General features: G+C 35.4%; 1 protein-coding gene across 1 annotated transcript in view; it reads right to left on the bottom strand.

Moving 5' to 3' along the window:
* The window catches only part of SERGEF (secretion regulating guanine nucleotide exchange factor), a 282,000-nt gene that overhangs the window by 89,818 nt on the left and 186,182 nt on the right, over nucleotides 1-6,000 (bottom strand). The window lies entirely within an intron of this gene.

Here is a 6,000-nt window from a genome sequence, read left to right as displayed (position 1 = left end):
GAAGGAAGGAAGGAAGAGAGGGAGGGAGGGAGGGAGGAAATAACTTTGATTTTCTCTCTCTTTTTAAAATCAGACTAGTTGTCTATTTTATTAGGTTGTGTGTGTTTTGTTTTTCTTAGAAAACAAGCTCCTTTTATCTATTAATTTGATGTAGTTTGAAATCTTTTTTAAAAATCTCTTCTTTGAGAATTTCTAATGTGATGCTTAGCTTTTTGATTTTTTACTTTGTAATTTTTCTAGTGTTTTTCCCCCTTAGTTGTATGCCCAATTCATTGATCTGTTCTTTTTTTTCTTTTACTGATGAAATCATTTAGAGATATAAATTTTCCTCTAAATATTGCTTTAGTTTTATCTAAAAAGGTTTGGTATGTTGTCTAATTGTCATTTTTCTTGGATGAAATTTTCTTTTGTTCCTACAATTTATTCTTTAACCCACTAATTCCTTGGAATTAAATTATTTGGTTTCCAAAGATTTTTACATTTTTTCCCTTTATACAAAGGCCTTTATTTTAAAGTACTTTTACTGTAATATGAGAAGTAAACTTTGTTTAATATAATTTTGCTTTTCTGCATTTTTGTGAAGTTCTTATGCCCCAATACATTGTCGATTTTTGTAACATTATCCTGCAGCTAAGAATATGTAAACTCCTTTATGTTCCCATTCTGTAACCTTGAAATGTACCAAATCTAATTGTTGTAAATTTCTATTCATCTACTTATTTTTCTTGTTTATCTTTTTTGGTAGATTTTGCTAGTTCTATTACTTTGGTGTCTTCCATAAGACTAGGAGTTCGTACTTTGAAAAAACAAATGAAAATAGATAAAGTACTGTTTAATCTAATAAAAATAAGGAAGAAGAGAATCAAATTAACAGTATCAAAGATGAAAAGGGTGATCTCACCTCTAATGAAGAGGAAATCAAGGCAATCAATAAAAACTATTTTGCCCAATTACATGGCAATAAATATGACAGTCTAGGTAAAATGGATGAGTATTTACAAAAATATAAATTGCCTAAATTAACAAAAGAGGAAATAGAATATTTAAATAATCCTATCTCAGAAAAAGAAATTGAACAAGTCATCAAGGAACTCCCTAAGAAAAAAATCCCCAGGGCCATATGGATTCACAAGTGAATTCTATCAAACATTTAAAGGACAACTAATCCCAATACTATACAAACTATTTGACAAAATAAGCAAAGAAGGATTCTTAACAAATTCTTTTTAAGACACAAATATGGCACTGATTCCAAAGCCAGGCAGACCAAAAACACAGAGAGAAAACTACAGACCAAAATCCTTAATGAACATAGATGCAATAGCAAAAAAGATTACAGCAAGTTATCACGAGGATTATTTACTATGATCAAGTGAAATTTATACCAGGAATTCAAGGATGGTTTAATATTAGGAAAACCATCCACATAACTGGCCATATCAATAATCAAACCAACAGACATCACATTATTATCCCACTATAACATTTTAATGAACATTTCTTTCTACAATTCAATTAACTTTTCCTTTAAGTAGTTAGATGCATAGGTTATTCAATGATATAAATTCACTGATTTGTACCTTTAAGTATAATAGTTTCTCTGCTCATCTCTTTTTATTATGTCTATTTTTAGTGTCACTTTTTTTTTTGAAATCATGATTGCTACCCATATTTTTTTTAGAAATTCCCTTTTTCAAATAAGATCAGCAACATGCAATGTATACATTGTAGTGAGAAGTCTGGGAACTCTGAGAAGTTAAATGATTTGCCCATGGTCACACCACCAGGACATGTTAGAGGAAGGAGTTAATCCCAGCTTTCCTGACATCAAGTCAGCTCTCTGTATACTCTTCCACACTGCCTTTAATATTAAAAAGTCTAAGTTAACTGGACAAAAACCATGACAAGATCTCTAAATTTTCCTTCCTTCTCTAAGTTTCTCACAGCAGTCAGCATGCCCAAATACAATTGAGCTTTTTCCAGTTCAGCCTGGATTGACTCTGCCAATAAAAGAAACCATATAGCAAACCAAGGCCAGGAAACAGATTCACAGAATTCAGACCAATGATCCTACCCAACACAACTCACCTTTCATATCAAAGTCAAAATGTACATAGAAAAGCTTTTACTAACTATCTATGTCAGTGATAGGCAAACTATAGCCCATGGGCCAGATGTGGCCCCCTGAAATGTTCTATCTGGCTGCAACATTATTCCTAACCTGATGAATACAATGAGGAGGATACAATACAATGAAACTTTGAAAGAATTGTCTTAGAAACAGACTGACAGATGAGCATTTCCTTTCCTTTGGCCCCCTCTTTAAAAACTTTGCCCATCACTGGTCTATGTAGTTTTGGCAGAAGTAAAGTTAAGAAGAATTCATCTCTCATCCAGGAGGACTTAGACTGTCACTTCAATTTTAATGGTGCTTAGCTGATCGATACTCACTAGTCACACCAAATTTCCTTCAGGTACATTATTAATGTCAGGAGACACTAGCTAAATCCAATAAACAAACAGACCTCTCTAAATACACCAATCAATCAACAAGCATTTATTAAGTGTTTACCATGGGCCAGAAACTGTGCTAAGCAGTGGAGATTCAAGATAAAAAAATAGAACAATAGCCCCTAGCCTCAAAGAGCTTACATTCCTCTCCATCTAGTTTTCTTCTCTAAAATTAGATCAGACAAGGTCTTTTGTAAGTTTCCTTCTAGTTCTCTATTCTCTAAAACCCCTCAGTCTAGCACAACTCTCTTCCACATATGTATTTGGAGACTGATATTTATACTGGGACTACCTTGAAGCGTGGGATTCCAAAATGCAGTGCAAGAAATCCCAGAGCACAGGACAGAACACGGAGAAAGAAATAAAGTGAACCAGCTTGACTGTGGGGAGATATTCACACTGGATGATGGAAACAGGAATCTGATGGATGGGAGCACTGAAACTTGTATAAAAACCATGACAAGACTTTTGAATTTATGTTCTTTCCCTCAGCTTCTCATCATTAAATCAGTAGTCAGTCTGGTCTAAGGACAGTCCCCAATAAGATTGGTAAGTTTCTTTAGAATTCTTCCATAGGTCAAGAACAACTAGATATTGGGGGGAGGGAGCAGAGAATCTGGACCTAATGTGCAAATCAAGGTTTGGACTCTGCTGCTAATTCATATTAGCATAATGGGAGGGAAGGGAAAGATGGAGAAATGCCTTGGAAATGGGCAGCAAATGGGAAGAGGAACTTTTAGTGGTTACTACACGCCTTACTTTAACAGGGTGACTCAGAGAATCTGACCCTGTTACAAAATGAAGGATGAAAACCCAGGAAAATCCTCTACACAATGACTATAACAATGTAAATTAGAAAAGAAGACAACAACAGATACACCACTTTATTGTAAATGCAATAACCTTTATTATGTCTTGGCCATCAAATAGCTAGGTCACAAATTAGAGATAAGAAAATATACCTCTCTTCCTTCTTTGCAGAGGTGAGGAACTCTGAGTATGGAACACTGGTACCCTGTCCAATTCAGTTGATATGCTCATTTGGTTTTACTGAACTCCTTTCTCTTTTCTCTCCATTCCATTGCTTTCTTTTTTCTATTCTTTGTTAAAAATGGATTACTTGCTGAAGAGAGGAAGGACAAGGGAATATTTGGAAAGGGAAATGATAGAAAAACAAGATATATCAATAAGAAATTAAAACAAAAACTACCCCCAAAATAGTTAAGGCTTTGAAATTCAGAATACACTGAAATTGATCAGGTGCTGAAAACACTTATAATTCTTTAATAGGTAGAAACAACTGAGCTTAGCACCTAGTTTGTAAGAATAATTAGTTGAAAATGGAAGCTACTGTATGAGTTCTCCCCTTGTGCAGCCCCATCCTGCTCTCTCTTCTAACAGTAGCCTCCCAAGAGAGTATCACACCCTAAGGATCCTGATCTTGGATCTTCCCTCTCACAGACCCTTGTGTTCTAAGAATTGAGGTTTTTCCTCTTCTCCAAGTCCCTAATCATTTTTTCCAGGAATGATTTGTAATGTTTTTCTCTCATTGCCAAGATTGGCAGAGAAAATTCTGCCCCCAACTTGGGCAAATCACCAAAGGAAAACTTCACTGGGGTTGGCATTAGTGCCTGGTCACACTAGAGGCAGCCATAAGAGGAGAGATAATCCAGAGACTTGGGCAATATCATCTCGTTTCTTCTATCTGGAATTTGCCCAGAAGTCAATTTGTTATATAACAAGATTAATAGAGAACCTTTTTTGCCTTCCCCCAAAAGCACTATTGTAACAAATGTTTACTGCTGCCCTTAAAGCAGTCAGGCAGGAATGTAAAAGAGATATCTACAAATGAGTCTCAACAGACAAACTACCTTGTCACTTAGGTGGTATACAACATGGCATCCTACAAACTGCTACATATTATAGTTGCTTGAGTATAAGATGCAAGAACAAAGTCAGCAAAAGAACATGATTTTATTTGTCTGTACCAAAAAAAAATGCACAAAGAAAAGGTGACAAGTAAGGTGAACTAAAAATGCTTATCTAAAGGCAGTGATCATTGAAAATTTGTGGCACAAGAAATAAGATTCTGAAAAAGTATGCATTATTCAATGGCACAAGATAAATAAAAGGTGATGGGTTGGATGAGAGAAACATAGAACTCACACGAAGAAATCCAGAAACTCTGTGGAAGATGCCTAGTGGATTAGGTAAAAATCAATAGGGGAAATAATGGATGCAAAATTTTCATTCCAATTTGCTACAGACCACCTGAACTGAAAGAAGAGATAGATGCTGAATTAAGGTCAAGGGCCATAAAATAGTAATGATCGTGGATATAAACATCTGTTTGAGCTTGAACTCCACAAAAAGCAGAGCAGCTAATATTTATATTATGACTTGCTTGAATGATAATTTCATCCTTCAAAATGGAGAAGAAACAAAGAGGAAAATGTCTAATCCAGACCTAATGAGGAGTTATCAGTTTGATGTGAACTTGAAAAACAGTAAGATATGGTGGAAGAAACACTATATTTGGAGTCAGAGGACTTGACTTCAAATCCTGTCTCTACTCCTTAGTACTTAAGTGAATCTAAGATTAGTCATGACTTTTTCAAGCCTCAGTTTCCTCTTCTATAAAGTGAGGGAGGGTCAGACCAGATGATCTCTAAGGTCCCTTCCAGCTCTAAGGTGGTAATCATGATGTAAATATTGATTTCTAAGGTCCCCTCAGGAACTAAATCTATGATCCTCTAAGTACAAGTCTTATCTCTCCTACTAAACTTTGCATATGCATATATATACATATATATACATATGTATACTGAGCACCAACCATATATATGCATACATACATATATACACATATGTATGTATGGTTGGCACTTAGTTGTCTATTGAATAAATTAACCTCCTGGATGACCTCAGACGTCATGGTGCACTAACTTTTCATATGTTTCTTCCCTTGGGGATATCTCAGAATAGCAAAGCCTAATTGGGCTATAAAGGTAGACTGAGAGATGCCCTAACTCATTTGGCTTTCCTATTAAATGCTCACCCATAGCAATGTCAGATGTTGACCAATGAACTGAGTTGGGTATCATCCAGTACCAAGGGGCAAGGTCATTGTGTTGGTATGGTTCTATTTGACATTTTTCTCTGGCTCACATGAATGCATGACTGATATACTTGTTAAATCTGATGGTGGCATAAGGTCAGCATGAACTTGTTATAGTTAACAAGTTAGATGCCTGAATGGGGTCTCAGGAGGTCTCTACAAGCTAGAACAAAGGGTTCAATCTAATAGATTCAATTTAATTTAAAAAACTAACATTCCAATGATGCTTTAAAGATATCAAAGCATTTTATGGACACTAGTTTCTTTGAGCTGCACAACAACCCTGTGAGGTAAGCAAACTGAAGTTCTCAGAGTTAAGCAGCCTCCTCCTGTTTTCCCAGATAAGAAGTGTCAAAGGCAGAATTTGACTT

Source organism: Gracilinanus agilis, chromosome 6 (genome assembly GCF_016433145.1).
Source record: "Gracilinanus agilis isolate LMUSP501 chromosome 6, AgileGrace, whole genome shotgun sequence".
NCBI lineage: Eukaryota > Metazoa > Chordata > Mammalia > Didelphimorphia > Didelphidae > Gracilinanus > Gracilinanus agilis.
The sequence above is the reverse complement of the archived record's forward strand: the minus strand, read 5'-3'. Positions and strand labels throughout refer to the sequence as shown.